Raw genomic sequence first — 20,369 nt, 5'->3', positions numbered from 1 at the left:
TGTCTTGGCGAAAGAAAGCGTTTTTGTACAACTTCATATAAATAGCTGTAACTTTTGATAGAAGACTCGAATACACATGTTTATGGCTTTATCTTATAGAACTCAAGGTTCCCGTGCTGGGAAAACAGGTTTTGCAGCTGTTTGAGCTAAGATTTCCAAGTTATTCACATAATGAAAACCTATACTTTGTTTCGGTCGAGTTCCCCATTCAAATGCATGTAACAGTGAGAAACGCACTGTCTTGGCGAAAGAAAGCTATTTTGTACAACTTCATATAAATAGCTGTAACTTTTGATAGAAGACTCAGACAAACATGTTTATGGCTTTATCTTATAGAACTCAAGGTCTCCGTGCTGGGAAAACAGGTTTTGCAGCTGTTTGAGCTAAGATTTCCAAGTTATTCACATAATGAAAACCTATACTTTGTTTCGGTCGAGTTCCCCATTCAAATGCATGTAACAATGAGAAACGCACTGTCTTGGCGAAAGAAAGCGTTTTTGTACAACTTCATATGAATAGCTGTAACTTTTGATAGAAGACTCGGATACACATGTTTATGGCTTTATCTTATAGAGCTCAAGGTTCCCGTGCTGGGAAAACAGGTTTTGCAGCTGTTTGAGCTAAGATTTCCAAGTTATTCACATAATGAAAACCTATACTTTGTTTCAGTCGAGTTCCCCATTCAAATGCATGTAACAGTGAGAAACGCACTGTCTTGGCGAAAGAAAGCGTTTTTGTACAACTTCATATAAATAGCTGTAACTTTTGATAGAAGACTCGAATACACATGTTTATGGCTTTATCTTATAGAGCTCAAGGTTCCCGTGCTGGGAAAACAGGTTTTGCAGCTGTTTGAGCTAAGATTTCCAAGTTATTCACATAATGAAAACCTATACTTTGTTTCGGTCGAGTTCCCCATTCAAATGCATGTAACAGTGAGAAACGCACTGTCTTGGCGAAAGAAAGCGTTTTTGTACAACTTCATATAAATAGCTGTAACTTTTGATAGAAGACTCGGATACACATTTTTATGGCTTTATCTTATAGAACTCAAGGTTCCCGTGCTGGGAAAACAGGTTTTGCAGCTGTTTGAGCTAAGATTTCCAAGTTATTCACATAATGAAAACCTATACTTTGTTTCGGTGGAGTTCCCCATTCAAATGCATGTAACAGTGAGAAACGCACTGTCTTGGCGAAAGAAAGCGTTTTTGTACAACTTCATATAAATAGCTGTAACTTTTGATAGAAGACTCAGACAAACATGTTTATGGCTTTATCTTATAGAACTCAAGGTTCCCGTGCTGGGAAAACAGGTTTTGCAGCTGTTTGAGCTAAGATTTCCAAGTTATTCACATAATGAAAACCTATAATTTGTTTCGGTCGAGTTCCCCATTCAAATGCATGTAACAGTGAGAAACGCACTGTCTTGGCGAAAGAAAGCGTTTTTGTACAACTTCATATAAATAGCTGTAACTTTTGATAGAAGACTCAGACAAACATGTTTATAGCTTTATCTTATAGAACTCAAGGTCTCCGTGCTGGGAAAACAGGTTTTGCAGCTGTTTGAGCTAAGATTTCCAAGTTATTCACATAATGAAAACCTATACTTTGTTTCGGTCGAGTTCCCCATTCAAATGCATGTAACAGTGAGAAACGCACTGTCTTGGCGAAAGAAAGCGTTTTTGTACAACTTCATATAAATAGCTGTAACTTTTGATAGAAGACTCAGACAAACATGTTTATGGCTTTATCTTATAGAACTCAAGGTTCCCGTGCTGGGCAAACAGGTTTTGCAGCTGTTTGAGCTAAGATTTCCAAGTTATTCACATAATGAAAACCTATACTTTGTTTCGGTCGAGTTCCCCATTCAAATGCATGTAACAGTGAGAAACGCACTGTCTTGGCGAAAGAAAGCTATTTTGTACAACTTCATATAAATAGCTGTAACTTTTGATAGAAGACTCAGACAAACATGTTTATGGCTTTATCTTATAGAACTCAAGGTTCCCGTGCTGGGAAAACAGGTTTTTCAGCTGTTTGAGCTAAGATTTCCAAGTTATTCACATAATGAAAACCTATACTTTGTTTCGGTGGAGTTCCCCATTCAAATGCATGTAACAGTGAGAAACGCACTGTCTTGGCGAAAGAAAGCTATTTTGTACAACTTCATATAAATAGCTGTAACTTTTGATAGAAGACTCAGACAAACATGTTTATGGCTTTATCTTATAGAACTCAAGGTTCCCGTGCTGGGAAAACAGGTTTTGCAGCTGTTTGAGCTAAGATTTCCAAGTTATTCACATAATGCAAACCTATACTTTGTTTCGGTGGAGTTCCCCATTCAAATGCATGTAACAGTGAGAAACGCACTGTCTTGGCGAAAGAAAGCTATTTTGTACAACTTCATATAAATAGCTGTAACTTTTGATAGAAGACTCAGACAAACATGTTTATGGCTTTATCTTATAGAACTCAAGGTCTCCGTGCTGGGAAAACAGGTTTTGCAGCTGTTTGAGCTAAGATTTCCAAGTTATTCACATAATGAAAACCTATACTTTGTTTCGGTCGAGTTCCCCATTCAAATGCATGTAACAGTGAGAAACGCACTGTCTTGGCGAAAGAAAGCGTTTTTGTACAACTTCATATGAATAGCTGTAACTTTTGATAGAAGACTCGGATACACATGTTTATGGCTTTATCTTATAGAGCTCAAGGTTCCCGTGCTGGGAAAACAGGTTTTGCAGCTGTTTGAGCTAAGATTTCCAAGTTATTCACATAATGAAAACCTATACTTTGTTTCGGTCGAGTTCCCCATTCAAATGCATGTAACAGTGAGAAACGCACTGTCTTGGCGAAAGAAAGCTATTTTGTACAACTTCATATAAATAGCTGTAACTTTTGATAGAAGACTCGGATACACATGTTTATGGCTTTATCTTATAGAACTCAAGGTTCCCGTGCTGGGAAAACAGGTTTTGCAGCTGTTTGAGCTAAGATTTCCAAGTTATTCACATAATGAAAACCTATACTTTGTTTCGGTCGAGTTCCCCATTCAAATGCATGTAACAGTGAGAAACGCACTGTCTTGGCGAAAGAAAGCGTTTTTGTACAACTTCATATAAATAGCTGTAACTTTTGATAGAAGACTCAGACAAACATGTTTATGGCTTTATCTTATAGAACTCAAGGTTCCCGTGCTGGGAAAACAGGTTTTGCAGCTGTTTGAGCTAAGATTTCCAAGTTATTCACATAATGAAAACCTATACTTTGTTTCGGTCGAGTTCCCCATTCAAATGCATGTAACAGTGAGAAACGCACTGTCTTGGCGAAAGAAAGCGTTTTTGTACAACTTCATATAAATAGCTGTAACTTTTGATAGAAGACTCGGATACACATGTTTATGGCTTTATCTTATAGAACTCAAGGTTCCCGTGCTGGGCAAACAGGTTTTGCAGCTGTTTGAGCTAAGATTTTCAAGTTATTCACATAATGAAAACCTATACTTTGTTTCGGTCGAGTTCCCCATTCAAATGCATGTAACAGTGAGAAACGCACTGTCTTGGCGAAAGAAAGCGTTTTTGTACAACTTCATATAAATAGCTGTAACTTTTGATAGAAGACTCGGATACACATGTTTATGGCTTTATCTTATAGAACTCAAGGTTCCCGTGCTGGGAAAACAGGTTTTGCAGCTGTTTGAGCTAAGATTTCCAAGTTATTCACATAATGAAAACCTATACTTTGTTTCGGTCGAGTTCCCCATTCAAATGCATGTAACAGTGAGAAACGCACTGTCTTGGCGAAAGAAAGCGTTTTTGTACAACTTCATTTAAATAGCTGTAACTTTTGATAGAAGACTCGGATACACATGTTTATGGCTTTATCTTATAGAACTCAAGGTTCCCGTGCTGGGAAAACAGGTTTTGCAGCTGTTTGAGCTAAGATTTCCAAGTTATTCACATAATGAAAACCTATACTTTGTTTCGGTCGAGTTCCCCATTCAAATGCATGTAACAGTGAGAAACGCACTGTCTTGGCGAAAGAAAGCTATTTTGTACAACTTCATATAAATAGCTGTAACTTTTGATAGAAGACTCAGACAAACATGTTTATGGCTTTATCTTATAGAACTCAAGGTTCCCGTGCTGGGAAACCAGGTTTTGCAGCTGTTTGAGCTAAGATTTCCAAGTTATTCACATAATGAAAACCTATACTTTGTTTCGGTGGAGTTCCCCATTCAAATGCATGTAACAGTGAGAAACGCACTGTCTTGGCGAAAGAAAGCGTTTTTGTACAACTTCATATAAATAGCTGTAACTTTTGATAGAAGACTCAGACAAACATGTTTATGGCTTTATCTTATAGAACTCAAGGTTCCCGTGCTGGGAAACCAGGTTTTGCAGCTGTTTGAGCTAAGATTTCCAAGTTATTCACATAATGAAAACCTATACTTTGTTTCGGTGGAGTTCCCCATTCAAATGCATGTAACAGTGAGAAACGCACTGTCTTGGCGAAAGAAAGCGTTTTTGTACAACTTCATATAAATAGCTGTAACTTTTGATAGAAGACTCAGACAAAAATGTTCATGGCTTTATCTTATAGAACTCAAGGTCTCCGTGCTGGGAAAACAGGTTTTGCAGCTGTTTGAGCTAAGATTTCCAAGTTATTCACATAATGAAAACCTATACTTTGTTTCGGTGGAGTTCCCCATTCAAATGCATGTAACAGTGAGAAACGCACTGTCTTGGCGAAAGAAAGCTATTTTGTACAACTTCATATAAATAGCTGTAACTTTTGATAGAAGACTCAGACAAACATGTTTATGGCTTTATCTTATAGAACTCAAGGTTCCCGTGCTGGGCAAACAGGTTTTGCAGCTGTTTGAGCTAAGATTTTCAAGTTATTCACATAATGAAAACCTATACTTTGTTTCGGTCGAGTTCCCCATTCAAATGCATGTAACAGTGAGAAACGCACTGTCTTGGCGAAAGAAAGCTATTTTGTACAACTTCATATAAATAGCTGTAACTTTTGATAGAAGACTCGGATACACATGTTTATGGCTTTATCTTATAGAACTCAAGGTTCCCGTGCTGGGCAAACAGCTTTTGCAGCTGTTTGAGCTAAGATTTTCAAGTTATTCACATAATGAAAACCTATACTTTGTTTCGGTCGAGTTCCCCATTCAAATGCATGTAACAGTGAGAAACGCACTGTCTTGGCGAAAGAAAGCGTTTTTGTACAACTTCATATAAATAGCTGTAACTTTTGATAGAAGACTCGGATACACATGTTTATGGCTTTATCTTATAGAACTCAAGGTTCCCGTGCTGGGAAAACAGGTTTTGCAGCTGTTTGAGCTAAGATTTCCAAGTTATTCACATAATGAAAACCTATACTTTGTTTCGGTCGAGTTCCCCATTCAAATGCATGTAACAGTGAGAAACGCACTGTCTTGGCGAAAGAAAGCGTTTTTGTACAACTTCATATAAATAGCTGTAACTTTTGATAGAAGACTCAGACAAACATGTTTATGGCTTTATCTTATAGAACTCAAGGTTCCCGTGCTGGGAAAACAGGTTTTGCAGCTGTTTGAGCTAAGATTTCCAAGTTATTCACATAATGAAAACCTATACTTTGTTTCGGTGGAGTTCCCCATTCAAATGCATGTAACAGTGAGAAACGCACTGTCTTGGCGAAAGAAAGCTATTTTGTACAACTTCATATAAATAGCTGTAACTTTTGATAGAAGACTCAGACAAACATGTTTATGGCTTTATCTTATAGAACTCAAGGTCTCCGTGCTGGGAAAACAGGTTTTGCAGCTGTTTGAGCTAAGATTTCCAAGTTATTCACGTAATGAAAACCTATACTTTGTTTCGGTCGAGTTCCCCATTCAAATGCATGTAACAGTGAGAAACGCACTGTCTTGGCGAAAGAAAGCGTTTTTGTACAACTTCATATAAATAGCTGTAACTTTTGATAGAAGACTCAGACAAACATGTTTATGGCTTTATCTTATAGAACTCAAGGTTCCCGTGCTGGGAAAACAGGTTTTGCAGCTGTTTGAGCTAAGATTTCCAAGTTATTCACATAATGAAAACCTATACTTTGTTTCGGTCGAGTTCCCCATTCAAATGCATGTAACAGTGAGAAACGCACTGTCTTGGCGAAAGAAAGCGTTTTTGTACAACTTCATATAAATAGCTGTAACTTTTGATAGAAGACTCGGATACACATGTTTATGGCTTTATCTTATAGAACTCAAGGTTCCCGTGCTGGGCAAACAGGTTTTGCAGCTGTTTGAGCTAAGATTTTCAAGTTATTCACATAATGAAAACCTATACTTTGTTTCGGTCGAGTTCCCCATTCAAATGCATGTAACAGTGAGAAACGCACTGTCTTGGCGAAAGAAAGCGTTTTTGTACAACTTCATATAAATAGCTGTAACTTTTGATAGAAGACTCGGATACACATGTTTATGGCTTTATCTTATAGAACTCAAGGTTCCCGTGCTGGGAAAACAGGTTTTGCAGCTGTTTGAGCTAAGATTTCCAAGTTATTCACATAATGAAAACCTATACTTTGTTTCGGTCGAGTTCCCCATTCAAATGCATGTAACAGTGAGAAACGCACTGTCTTGGCGAAAGAAAGCGTTTTTGTACAACTTCATTTAAATAGCTGTAACTTTTGATAGAAGACTCGGATACACATGTTTATGGCTTTATCTTATAGAACTCAAGGTTCCCGTGCTGGGAAAACAGGTTTTGCAGCTGTTTGAGCTAAGATTTCCAAGTTATTCACATAATGAAAACCTATACTTTGTTTCGGTGGAGTTCCCCATTCAAATGCATGTAACAGTGAGAAACGCACTGTCTTGGCGAAAGAAAGCTATTTTGTACAACTTCATATAAATAGCTGTAACTTTTGATAGAAGACTCAGACAAACATGTTTATGGCTTTATCTTATAGAACTCAAGGTTCCCGTGCTGGGAAAACAGGTTTTGCAGCTGTTTGAGCTAAGATTTCCAAGTTATTCACATAATGCAAACCTATACTTTGTTTCGGTGGAGTTCCCCATTCAAATGCATGTAACAGTGAGAAACGCACTGTCTTGGCGAAAGAAAGCTATTTTGTACAACTTCATATAAATAGCTGTAACTTTTGATAGAAGACTCAGACAAACATGTTTATGGCTTTATCTTATAGAACTCAAGGTCTCCGTGCTGGGAAAACAGGTTTTGCAGCTGTTTGAGCTAAGATTTCCAAGTTATTCACATAATGAAAACCTATACTTTGTTTCGGTCGAGTTCCCCATTCAAATGCATGTAACAGTGAGAAACGCACTGTCTTGGCGAAAGAAAGCGTTTTTGTACAACTTCATATGAATAGCTGTAACTTTTGATAGAAGACTCGGATACACATGTTTATGGCTTTATCTTATAGAGCTCAAGGTTCCCGTGCTGGGAAAACAGGTTTTGCAGCTGTTTGAGCTAAGATTTCCAAGTTATTCACATAATGAAAACCTATACTTTGTTTCGGTCGAGTTCCCCATTCAAATGCATGTAACAGTGAGAAACGCACTGTCTTGGCGAAAGAAAGCTATTTTGTACAACTTCATATAAATAGCTGTAACTTTTGATAGAAGACTCGGATACACATGTTTATGGCTTTATCTTATAGAACTCAAGGTTCCCGTGCTGGGAAAACAGGTTTTGCAGCTGTTTGAGCTAAGATTTCCAAGTTATTCACATAATGAAAACCTATACTTTGTTTCGGTCGAGTTCCCCATTCAAATGCATGTAACAGTGAGAAACGCACTGTCTTGGCGAAAGAAAGCGTTTTTGTACAACTTCATATAAATAGCTGTAACTTTTGATAGAAGACTCAGACAAACATGTTTATGGCTTTATCTTATAGAACTCAAGGTTCCCGTGCTGGGAAAACAGGTTTTGCAGCTGTTTGAGCTAAGATTTCCAAGTTATTCACATAATGAAAACCTATACTTTGTTTCGGTCGAGTTCCCCATTCAAATGCATGTAACAGTGAGAAACGCACTGTCTTGGCGAAAGAAAGCGTTTTTGTACAACTTCATATAAATAGCTGTAACTTTTGATAGAAGACTTGGATACACATGTTTATGGCTTTATCTTATAGAACTCAAGGTTCCCGTGCTGGGCAAACAGGTTTTGCAGCTGTTTGAGCTAAGATTTTCAAGTTATTCACATAATGAAAACCTATACTTTGTTTCGGTCGAGTTCCCCATTCAAATGCATGTAACAGTGAGAAACGCACTGTCTTGGCGAAAGAAAGCGTTTTTGTACAACTTCATATAAATAGCTGTAACTTTTGATAGAAGACTCGGATACACATGTTTATGGCTTTATCTTATAGAACTCAAGGTTCCCGTGCTGGGAAAACAGGTTTTGCAGCTGTTTGAGCTAAGATTTCCAAGTTATTCACATAATGAAAACCTATACTTTGTTTCGGTCGAGTTCCCCATTCAAATGCATGTAACAGTGAGAAACGCACTGTCTTGGCGAAAGAAAGCGTTTTTGTACAACTTCATTTAAATAGCTGTAACTTTTGATAGAAGACTCGGATACACATGTTTATGGCTTTATCTTATAGAACTCAAGGTTCCCGTGCTGGGAAAACAGGTTTTGCAGCTGTTTGAGCTAAGATTTCCAAGTTATTCACATAATGAAAACCTATACTTTGTTTCGGTGGAGTTCCCCATTCAAATGCATGTAACAGTGAGAAACGCACTGTCTTGGCGAAAGAAAGCTATTTTGTACAACTTCATATAAATAGCTGTAACTTTTGATAGAAGACTCAGACAAACATGTTTATGGCTTTATCTTATAGAACTCAAGGTTCCCGTGCTGGGAAAACAGGTTTTGCAGCTGTTTGAGCTAAGATTTCCAAGTTATTCACATAATGAAAACCTATACTTTGTTTTGGTCGAGTTCCCCATTCAAATGCATGTAACAGTGAGAAACGCACTGTCTTGGCGAAAGAAAGCGTTTTTGTACAACTTCATATAAATAGCTGTAACTTTTGATAGAAGACTCAGACAAACATGTTTATGGCTTTATCTTATAGAACTCAAGGTTCCCGTGCTGGGAAACCAGGTTTTGCAGCTGTTTGAGCTAAGATTTCCAAGTTATTCACATAATGAAAACCTATACTTTGTTTCGGTGGAGTTCCCCATTCAAATGCATGTAACAGTGAGAAACGCACTGTCTTGGCGAAAGAAAGCGTTTTTGTACAACTTCATATAAATAGCTGTAACTTTTGATAGAAGACTCAGACAAAAATGTTTATGGCTTTATCTTATAGAACTCAAGGTCTCCGTGCTGGGAAAACAGGTTTTGCAGCTGTTTGAGCTAAGATTTCCAAGTTATTCACATAATGAAAACCTATACTTTGTTTCGGTGGAGTTCCCCATTCAAATGCATGTAACAGTGAGAAACGCACTGTCTTGGCGAAAGAAAGCTATTTTGTACAACTTCATATAAATAGCTGTAACTTTTGATAGAAGACTCAGACAAACATGTTTATGGCTTTATCTTATAGAACTCAAGGTTCCCGTGCTGGGCAAACAGGTTTTGCAGCTGTTTGAGCTAAGATTTTCAAGTTATTCACATAATGAAAACCTATACTTTGTTTCGGTCGAGTTCCCCATTCAAATGCATGTAACAGTGAGAAACGCACTGTCTTGGCGAAAGAAAGCTATTTTGTACAACTTCATATAAATAGCTGTAACTTTTGATAGAAGACTCGGATACACATGTTTATGGCTTTATCTTATAGAACTCAAGGTTCCCGTGCTGGGCAAACAGCTTTTGCAGCTGTTTGAGCTAAGATTTTCAAGTTATTCACATAATGAAAACCTATACTTTGTTTCGGTCGAGTTCCCCATTCAAATGCATGTAACAGTGAGAAACGCACTGTCTTGGCGAAAGAAAGCGTTTTTGTACAACTTCATATAAATAGCTGTAACTTTTGATAGAAGACTCGGATACACATGTTTATGGCTTTATCTTATAGAACTCAAGGTTCCCGTGCTGGGAAAACAGGTTTTGCAGCTGTTTGAGCTAAGATTTCCAAGTTATTCACATAATGAAAACCTATACTTTGTTTCGGTCGAGTTCCCCATTCAAATGCATGTAACAGTGAGAAACGCACTGTCTTGGCGAAAGAAAGCGTTTTTGTACAACTTCATATAAATAGCTGTAACTTTTGATAGAAGACTCAGACAAACATGTTTATGGCTTTATCTTATAGAACTCAAGGTTCCCGTGCTGGGAAAACAGGTTTTGCAGCTGTTTGAGCTAAGATTTCCAAGTTATTCACATAATGAAAACCTATACTTTGTTTCGGTGGAGTTCCCCATTCAAATGCATGTAACAGTGAGAAACGCACTGTCTTGGCGAAAGAAAGCTATTTTGTACAACTTCATATAAATAGCTGTAACTTTTGATAGAAGACTCAGACAAACATGTTTATGGCTTTATCTTATAGAACTCAAGGTCTCCGTGCTGGGAAAACAGGTTTTGCAGCTGTTTGAGCTAAGATTTCCAAGTTATTCACGTAATGAAAACCTATACTTTGTTTCGGTCGAGTTCCCCATTCAAATGCATGTAACAGTGAGAAACGCACTGTCTTGGCGAAAGAAAGCGTTTTTGTACAACTTCATATAAATAGCTGTAACTTTTGATAGAAGACTCAGACAAACATGTTTATGGCTTTATCTTATAGAACTCAAGGTTCCCGTGCTGGGAAAACAGGTTTTGCAGCTGTTTGAGCTAAGATTTCCAAGTTATTCACATAATGAAAACCTATACTTTGTTTCGGTCGAGTTCCCCATTCAAATGCATGTAACAGTGAGAAACGCACTGTCTTGGCGAAAGAAAGCGTTTTTGTACAACTTCATATAAATAGCTGTAACTTTTGATAGAAGACTCGGATACACATGTTTATGGCTTTATCTTATAGAACTCAAGGTTCCCGTGCTGGGCAAACAGGTTTTGCAGCTGTTTGAGCTAAGATTTTCAAGTTATTCACATAATGAAAACCTATACTTTGTTTCGGTCGAGTTCCCCATTCAAATGCATGTAACAGTGAGAAACGCACTGTCTTGGCGAAAGAAAGCGTTTTTGTACAACTTCATATAAATAGCTGTAACTTTTGATAGAAGACTCGGATACACATGTTTATGGCTTTATCTTATAGAACTCAAGGTTCCCGTGCTGGGAAAACAGGTTTTGCAGCTGTTTGAGCTAAGATTTCCAAGTTATTCACATAATGAAAACCTATACTTTGTTTCGGTCGAGTTCCCCATTCAAATGCATGTAACAGTGAGAAACGCACTGTCTTGGCGAAAGAAAGCGTTTTTGTACAACTTCATTTAAATAGCTGTAACTTTTGATAGAAGACTCGGATACACATGTTTATGGCTTTATCTTATAGAACTCAAGGTTCCCGTGCTGGGAAAACAGGTTTTGCAGCTGTTTGAGCTAAGATTTCCAAGTTATTCACATAATGAAAACCTATACTTTGTTTCGGTCGAGTTCCCCATTCAAATGCATGTAACAGTGAGAAACGCACTGTCTTGGCGAAAGAAAGCGTTTTTGTACAACTTCATATAAATAGCTGTAACTTTTGATAGAAGACTCAGACAAACATGTTTATGGCTTTATCTTATAGAACTCAAGGTTCCCGTGCTGGGAAAACAGGTTTTGCAGCTGTTTGAGCTAAGATTTCCAAGTTATTCACATAATGAAAACCTATACTTTGTTTCGGTGGAGTTCCCCATTCAAATGCATGTAACAGTGAGAAACGCACTGTCTTGGCGAAAGAAAGCTATTTTGTACAACTTCATATAAATAGCTGTAACTTTTGATAGAAGACTCAGACAAACATGTTTATGGCTTTATCTTATAGAACTCAAGGTCTCCGTGCTGGGAAAACAGGTTTTGCAGCTGTTTGAGCTAAGATTTCCAAGTTATTCACGTAATGAAAACCTATACTTTGTTTCGGTCGAGTTCCCCATTCAAATGCATGTAACAGTGAGAAACGCACTGTCTTGGCGAAAGAAAGCTATTTTGTACAACTTCATATAAATAGCTGTAACTATTGATAGAAGACTCAGACAAACACGTTTATGGCTTTATCTTATAGAACTCAAGGTTCCCGTGCTGGGAAAACAGGTTTTGCAGCTGTTTGAGCTAAGATTTCCAAGTTATTCACATAATGAAAACCTATACTTTGTTTCGGTGGAGTTCCCCATTCAAATGCATGTAACAGTGAGAAACGCACTGTCTTGGCGAAAGAAAGCTATTTTGTACAACTTCATATAAATAGCTGTAACTTTTGATAGAAGACTCGGATACACATGTTTATGGCTTTATCTTATAGAACTCAAGGTTCCCGTGCTGGGAAAACAGGTTTTGCAGCTGTTTGAGCTAAGATTTCCAAGTTATTCACATAATGAAAACCTATACTTTGTTTCGGTCGAGTTCCCCATTCAAATGCATGTAACAGTGAGAAACGCACTGTCTTGGCGAAAGAAAGCGTTTTTGTACAACTTCATATAAATAGCTGTAACTTTTGATAGAAGACTCAGACAAACATGTTTATGGCTTTATCTTATAGAACTCAAGGTTCCCGTGCTGGGAAAACAGGTTTTGCAGCTGTTTGAGCTAAGATTTCCAAGTTATTCACATAATGAAAACCTATACTTTGTTTCGGTCGAGTTCCCCATTCAAATGCATGTAACAGTGAGAAACGCACTGTCTTGGCGAAAGAAAGCGTTTTTGTACAACTTCATATAAATAGCTGTAACTTTTGATAGAAGACTCGGATACACATGTTTATGGCTTTATCTTATAGAACTCAAGGTTCCCGTGCTGGGCAAACAGGTTTTGCAGCTGTTTGAGCTAAGATTTTCAAGTTATTCACATAATGAAAACCTATACTTTGTTTCGGTCGAGTTCCCCATTCAAATGCATGTAACAGTGAGAAACGCACTGTCTTGGCGAAAGAAAGCGTTTTTGTACAACTTCATATAAATAGCTGTAACTTTTGATAGAAGACTCGGATACACATTTTTATGGCTTTATCTTATAGAACTCAAGGTTCCCGTGCTGGGAAAACAGGTTTTGCAGCTGTTTGAGCTAAGATTTCCAAGTTATTCACATAATGAAAACCTATACTTTGTTTCGGTGGAGTTCCCCATTCAAATGCATGTAACAGTGAGAAACGCACTGTCTTGGCGAAAGAAAGCGTTTTTGTACAACTTCATATAAATAGCTGTAACTTTTGATAGAAGACTCAGACAAACATGTTTATGGCTTTATCTTATAGAACTCAAGGTTCCCGTGCTGGGAAAACAGGTTTTGCAGCTGTTTGAGCTAAGATTTCCAAGTTATTCACATAATGAAAACCTATAATTTGTTTCGGTGGAGTTCCCCATTCAAATGCATGTAACAGTGAGAAACGCACTGTCTTGGCGAAAGAAAGCGTTTTTGTACAACTTCATATAAATAGCTGTAACTTTTGATAGAAGACTCAGACAAACATGTTCATAGCTTTATCTTATAGAACTCAAGGTCTCCGTGCTGGGAAAACAGGTTTTGCAGCTGTTTGAGCTAAGATTTCCAAGTTATTCACATAATGAAAACCTATACTTTGTTTCGGTCGAGTTCCCCATTCAAATGCATGTAACAGTGAGAAACGCACTGTCTTGGCGAAAGAAAGCGTTTTTGTACAACTTCATATAAATAGCTGTAACTTTTGATAGAAGACTCAGACAAACATGTTTATGGCTTTATCTTATAGAACTCAAGGTTCCCGTGCTGGGCAAACAGGTTTTGCAGCTGTTTGAGCTAAGATTTCCAAGTTATTCACATAATGAAAACCTATACTTTGTTTCGGTCGAGTTCCCCATTCAAATGCATGTAACAGTGAGAAACGCACTGTCTTGGCGAAAGAAAGCTATTTTGTACAACTTCATAGAAATAGCTGTAACTTTTGATAGAAGACTCAGACAAACATGTTTATGGCTTTATCTTATAGAACTCAAGGTTCCCGTGCTGGGAAAACAGGTTTTGCAGCTGTTTGAGCTAAGATTTCCAAGTTATTCACATAATGAAAACCTATACTTTGTTTCGGTCGAGTTCCCCATTCAAATGCATGTAACAGTGAGAAACGCACTGTCTTGGCGAAAGAAAGCTATTTTGTACAACTTCATATAAATAGCTGTAACTTTTGATAGAAGACTCAGACAAACATGTTTATGGCTTTATCTTATAGAACTCAAGGTTCCCGTGCTGGGAAAACAGGTTTTGCAGCTGTTTGAGCTAAGATTTCCAAGTTATTCACATAATGAAAACCTATACTTTGTTTCGGTCGAGTTCCCCATTCAAATGCATGTAACAGTGAGAAACGCACTGTCTTGGCGAAAGAAAGCTATTTTGTACAACTTCATATAAATAGCTGTAACTTTTGATAGAAGACTCAGACAAACATGTTTATGGCTTTATCTTATAGAACTCAAGGTCTCCGTGCTGGGAAAACAGGTTTTGCAGCTGTTTGAGCTAAGATTTCCAAGTTATTCACATAATGAAAACCTATACTTTGTTTCGGTCGAGTTCCCCATTCAAATGCATGTAACAATGAGAAACGCACTGTCTTGGCGAAAGAAAGCGTTTTTGTACAACTTCATATGAATAGCTGTAACTTTTGATAGAAGACTCGGATACACATGTTTATGGCTTTATCTTATAGAGCTCAAGGTTCCCGTGCTGGGAAAACAGGTTTTGCAGCTGTTTGAGCTAAGATTTCCAAGTTATTCACATAATGAAAACCTATACTTTGTTTCAGTCGAGTTCCCCATTCAAATGCATGTAACAGTGAGAAACGCACTGTCTTGGCGAAAGAAAGCGTTTTTGTACAACTTCATATAAATAGCTGTAACTTTTGATAGAAGACTCGAATACACATGTTTATGGCTTTATCTTATAGAGCTCAAGGTTCCCGTGCTGGGAAAACAGGTTTTGCAGCTGTTTGAGCTAAGATTTCCAAGTTATTCACATAATGAAAACCTATACTTTGTTTCGGTGGAGTTCCCCATTCAAATGCATGTAACAGTGAGAAACGCACTGTCTTGGCGAAAGAAAGCTATTTTGTACAACTTCATATAAATAGCTGTAACTTTTGATAGAAGACTCAGACAAACATGTTTATGGCTTTATCTTATAGAACTCAAGGTTCCCGTGCTGGGAAAACAGGTTTTGCAGCTGTTTGAGCTAAGATTTCCAAGTTATTCACATAATGAAAACCTATACTTTGTTTCGGTGGAGTTCCCCATTCAAATGCATGTAACAGTGAGAAACGCACTGTCTTGGCGAAAGAAAGCTATTTTGTACAACTTCATATAAATAGCTGTAACTTTTGATAGAAGACTCAGACAAACATGTTTATGGCTTTATCTTATAGAACTCAAGGTCTCCGTGCTGGGAAAACAGGTTTTGCAGCTGTTTGAGCTAAGATTTCCAAGTTATTCACATAATGAAAACCTATACTTTGTTTCGGTCGAGTTCCCCATTCAAATGCATGTAACAATGAGAAACGCACTGTCTTGGCGAAAGAAAGCGTTTTTGTACAACTTCATATGAATAGCTGTAACTTTTGATAGAAGACTCGGATACACATGTTTATGGCTTTATCTTATAGAGCTCAAGGTTCCCGTGCTGGGAAAACAGGTTTTGCAGCTGTTTGAGCTAAGATTTCCAAGTTATTCACATAATGAAAACCTATACTTTGTTTCGGTCGAGTTCCCCATTCAAATGCATGTAACAGTGAGAAACGCACTGTCTTGGCGAAAGAAAGCGTTTTTGTACAACTTCATATAAATAGCTGTAACTTTTGATAGAAGACTCAGACAAACATGTTTATGGCTTTATCTTATAGAACTCAAGGTTCCCGTGCTGGGCAAACAGGTTTTGCAGCTGTTTGAGCTAAGATTTCCAAGTTATTCACATAATGAAAACCTATACTTTGTTTCGGTCGAGTTCCCCATTCAAATGCATGTAACAGTGAGAAACGCACTGTCTTGGCGAAAGAAAGCGTTTTTGTACAACTTCATATAAATAGCTGTAACTTTTGATAGAAGACTCGGATACACATTTTTATGGCTTTATCTTATAGAACTCAAGGTTCCCGTGCTGGGAAAACAGGTTTTGCAGCTGTTTGAGCTAAGATTTCCAAGTTATTCACATAATGAAAACCTATACTTTGTTTCGGTGGAGTTCCCCATTCAAATGCATGTAACAGTGAGAAACGCACTGTCTTGGCGAAAGAAAGCGTTTTTGTACAACTTCATATAAATAGCTGTAACTTTTGATAGAAGACTCAGACAAACATGTTTATGGCTTTATCTTATAGAACTCAAGGTTCCCGTGCTGGGAAAACAGGTTTTGCAGCTGTTTGAGCTAAGATTTCCAAGTTATTCACATAATGAAAACCTATAATTTGTTTCGGTCGAGTTCCCCATTCAAATGCATGTAACAGTGAGAAACGCACTGTCTTGGCGAAAGAAAGCGTTTTTGTACAACTTCATATAAATAGCTGTAACTTTTGATAGAAGACTCAGACAAACATGTTTATAGCTTTATCTTATAGAACTCAAGGTCTCCGTGCTGGGAAAACAGGTTTTGCAGCTGTTTGAGCTAAGATTTCCAAGTTATTCACATAATGAAAACCTATACTTTGTTTCGGTCGAGTTCCCCATTCAAATGCATGTAACAGTGAGAAACGCACTGTCTTGGCGAAAGAAAGCGTTTTTGTACAACTTCATATAAATAGCTGTAACTTTTGATAGAAGACTCAGACAAACATGTTTATGGCTTTATCTTATAGAACTCAAGGTTCCCGTGCTGGGCAAACAGGTTTTGCAGCTGTTTGAGCTAAGATTTCCAAGTTATTCACATAATGAAAACCTATACTTTGTTTCGGTCGAGTTCCCCATTCAAATGCATGTAACAGTGAGAAACGCACTGTCTTGGCGAAAGAAAGCTATTTTGTACAACTTCATATAAATAGCTGTAACTTTTGATAGAAGACTCAGACAAACATGTTTATGGCTTTATCTTATAGAACTCAAGGTTCCCGTGCTGGGAAAACAGGTTTTTCAGCTGTTTGAGCTAAGATTTCCAAGTTATTCACATAATGAAAACCTATACTTTGTTTCGGTGGAGTTCCCCATTCAAATGCATGTAACAGTGAGAAACGCACTGTCTTGGCGAAAGAAAGCTATTTTGTACAACTTCATATAAATAGCTGTAACTTTTGATAGAAGACTCAGACAAACATGTTTATGGCTTTATCTTATAGAACTCAAGGTTCCCGTGCTGGGAAAACAGGTTTTGCAGCTGTTTGAGCTAAGATTTCCAAGTTATTCACATAATGAAAACCTATACTTTGTTTCGGTCGAGTTCCCCATTCAAATGCATGTAACAGTGAGAAACGCACTGTCTTGGCGAAAGAAAGCTATTTTGTACAACTTCATATAAATAGCTGTAACTTTTGATAGAAGACTCAGACAAACATGTTTATGGCTTTATCTTATAGAACTCAAGGTCTCCGTGCTGGGAAAACAGGTTTTGCAGCTGTTTGAGCTAAGATTTCCAAGTTATTCACATAATGAAAACCTATACTTTGTTTCGGTCGAGTTCCCCATTCAAATGCATGTAACAGTGAGAAACGCACTGTCTTGGCGAAAGAAAGCGTTTTTGTACAACTTCATATGAATAGCTGTAACTTTTGATAGAAGACTCGGATACACATGTTTATGGCTTTATCTTATAGAGCTCAAGGTTCCCGTGCTGGGAAAACAGGTTTTGCAGCTGTTTGAGCTAAGATTTCCAAGTTATTCACATAATGAAAACCTATACTTTGTTTCGGTCGAGTTCCCCATTCAAATGCATGTAACAGTGAGAAACGCACTGTCTTGGCGAAAGAAAGCTATTTTGTACAACTTCATATAAATAGCTGTAACTTTTGATAGAAGACTCGGATACACATGTTTATGGCTTTATCTTATAGAACTCAAGGTTCCCGTGCTGGGAAAACAGGTTTTGCAGCTGTTTGAGCTAAGATTTCCAAGTTATTCACATAATGAAAACCTATACTTTGTTTCGGTCGAGTTCCCCATTCAAATGCATGTAACAGTGAGAAACGCACTGTCTTGGCGAAAGAAAGCGTTTTTGTACAACTTCATATAAATAGCTGTAACTTTTGATAGAAGACTCAGACAAACATGTTTATGGCTTTATCTTATAGAACTCAAGGTTCCCGTGCTGGGAAAACAGGTTTTGCAGCTGTTTGAGCTAAGATTTCCAAGTTATTCACATAATGAAAACCTATACTTTGTTTCGGTCGAGTTCCCCATTCAAATGCATGTAACAGTGAGAAACGCACTGTCTTGGCGAAAGAAAGCGTTTTTGTACAACTTCATATAAATAGCTGTAACTTTTGATAGAAGACTCGGATACACATGTTTATGGCTTTATCTTATAGAACTCAAGGTTCCCGTGCTGGGCAAACAGGTTTTGCAGCTGTTTGAGCTAAGATTTTCAAGTTATTCACATAATGAAAACCTATACTTTGTTTCGGTCGAGTTCCCCATTCAAATGCATGTAACAGTGAGAAACGCACTGTCTTGGCGAAAGAAAGCGTTTTTGTACAACTTCATATAAATAGCTGTAACTTTTGATAGAAGACTCGGATACACATTTTTATGGCTTTATCTTATAGAACTCAAGGTTCCCGTGCTGGGAAAACAGGTTTTGCAGCTGTTTGAGCTAAGATTTCCAAGTTATTCACATAATGAAAACCTATACTTTGTTTCGGTGGAGTTCCCCATTCAAATGCATGTAACAGTGAGAAACGCACTGTCTTGGCGAAAGAAAGCGTTTTTGTACAACTTCATATAAATAGCTGTAACTTTTGATAGAAGACTCAGACAAACATGTTTATGGCTTTATCTTATAGAACTCAAGGTTCCCGTGCTGGGAAAACAGGTTTTGCAGCTGTTTGAGCTAAGATTTCCAAGTTATTCACATAATGAAAACCTATACTTTGTTTCGGTCGAGTTCCCCATTCAAATGCATGTAACAGTGAGAAACGCACTGTCTTGGCGAAAGAAAGCGTTTTTGTACAACTTCATATAAATAGCTGTAACTTTTGATAGAAGACTCAGACAAACATGTTTATGGCTTTATCTTATAGAACTCAAGGTTCCCGTGCTGGGAAAACAGGTTTTGCAGCTGTTTGAGCTAAGATTTCCAAGTTATTCACATAATGAAAACCTATACTTTGTTTCGGTCGAGTTCCCCATTCAAATGCATGTAACAGTGAGAAACGCACTGTCTTGGCGAAAGAAAGCGTTTTTGTACAACTTCATATAAATAGCTGTAACTTTTGATAGAAGACTCGGATACACATGTTTATGGCTTTATCTTATAGAACTCAAGGTTCCCGTGCTGGGCAAACAGGTTTTGCAGCTGTTTGAGCTAAGATTTTCAAGTTATTCACATAATGAAAACCTATACTTTGTTTCAGTCGAGTTCCCCATTCAAATGCATGTAACAGTGAGAAACGCACTGTCTTGGCGAAAGAAAGCGTTTTTGTACAACTTCATATAAATAGCTGTAACTTTTGATAGAAGACTCGGATACACATTTTTATGGCTTTATCTTATAGAACTCAAGGTTCCCGTGCTGGGAAAACAGGTTTTGCAGCTGTTTGAGCTAAGATTTCCAAGTTATTCACATAATGAAAACCTATACTTTGTTTCGGTGGAGTTCCCCATTCAAATGCATGTAACAGTGAGAAACGCACTGTCTTGGCGAAAGAAAGCGTTTTTGTACAACTTCATATAAATAGCTGTAACTTTTGATAGAAGACTCAGACAAACATGTTTATGGCTTTATCTTATAGAACTCAAGGTTCCCGTGCTGGGAAAACAGGTTTTGCAGCTGTTTGAGCTAAGATTTCCAAGTTATTCACATAATGAAAACCTATAATTTGTTTCGGTCGAGTTCCCCATTCAAATGCATGTAACAGTGAGAAACGCACTGTCTTGGCGAAAGAAAGCGTTTTTGTACAACTTCATATAAATAGCTGTAACTTTTGATAGAAGACTCAGACAAACATGTTTATAGCTTTATCTTATAGAACTCAAGGTCTCCGTGCTGGGAAAACAGGTTTTGCAGCTGTTTGAGCTAAGATTTCCAAGTTATTCACATAATGAAAACCTATACTTTGTTTCGGTCGAGTTCCCCATTCAAATGCATGTAACA

This window comes from Maylandia zebra, linkage group LG13, assembly GCF_041146795.1.
Source record: "Maylandia zebra isolate NMK-2024a linkage group LG13, Mzebra_GT3a, whole genome shotgun sequence".
Lineage (NCBI taxonomy): Eukaryota > Metazoa > Chordata > Actinopteri > Cichliformes > Cichlidae > Maylandia > Maylandia zebra.
The sequence above is the reverse complement of the archived record's forward strand: the minus strand, read 5'-3'. Positions refer to the sequence as shown.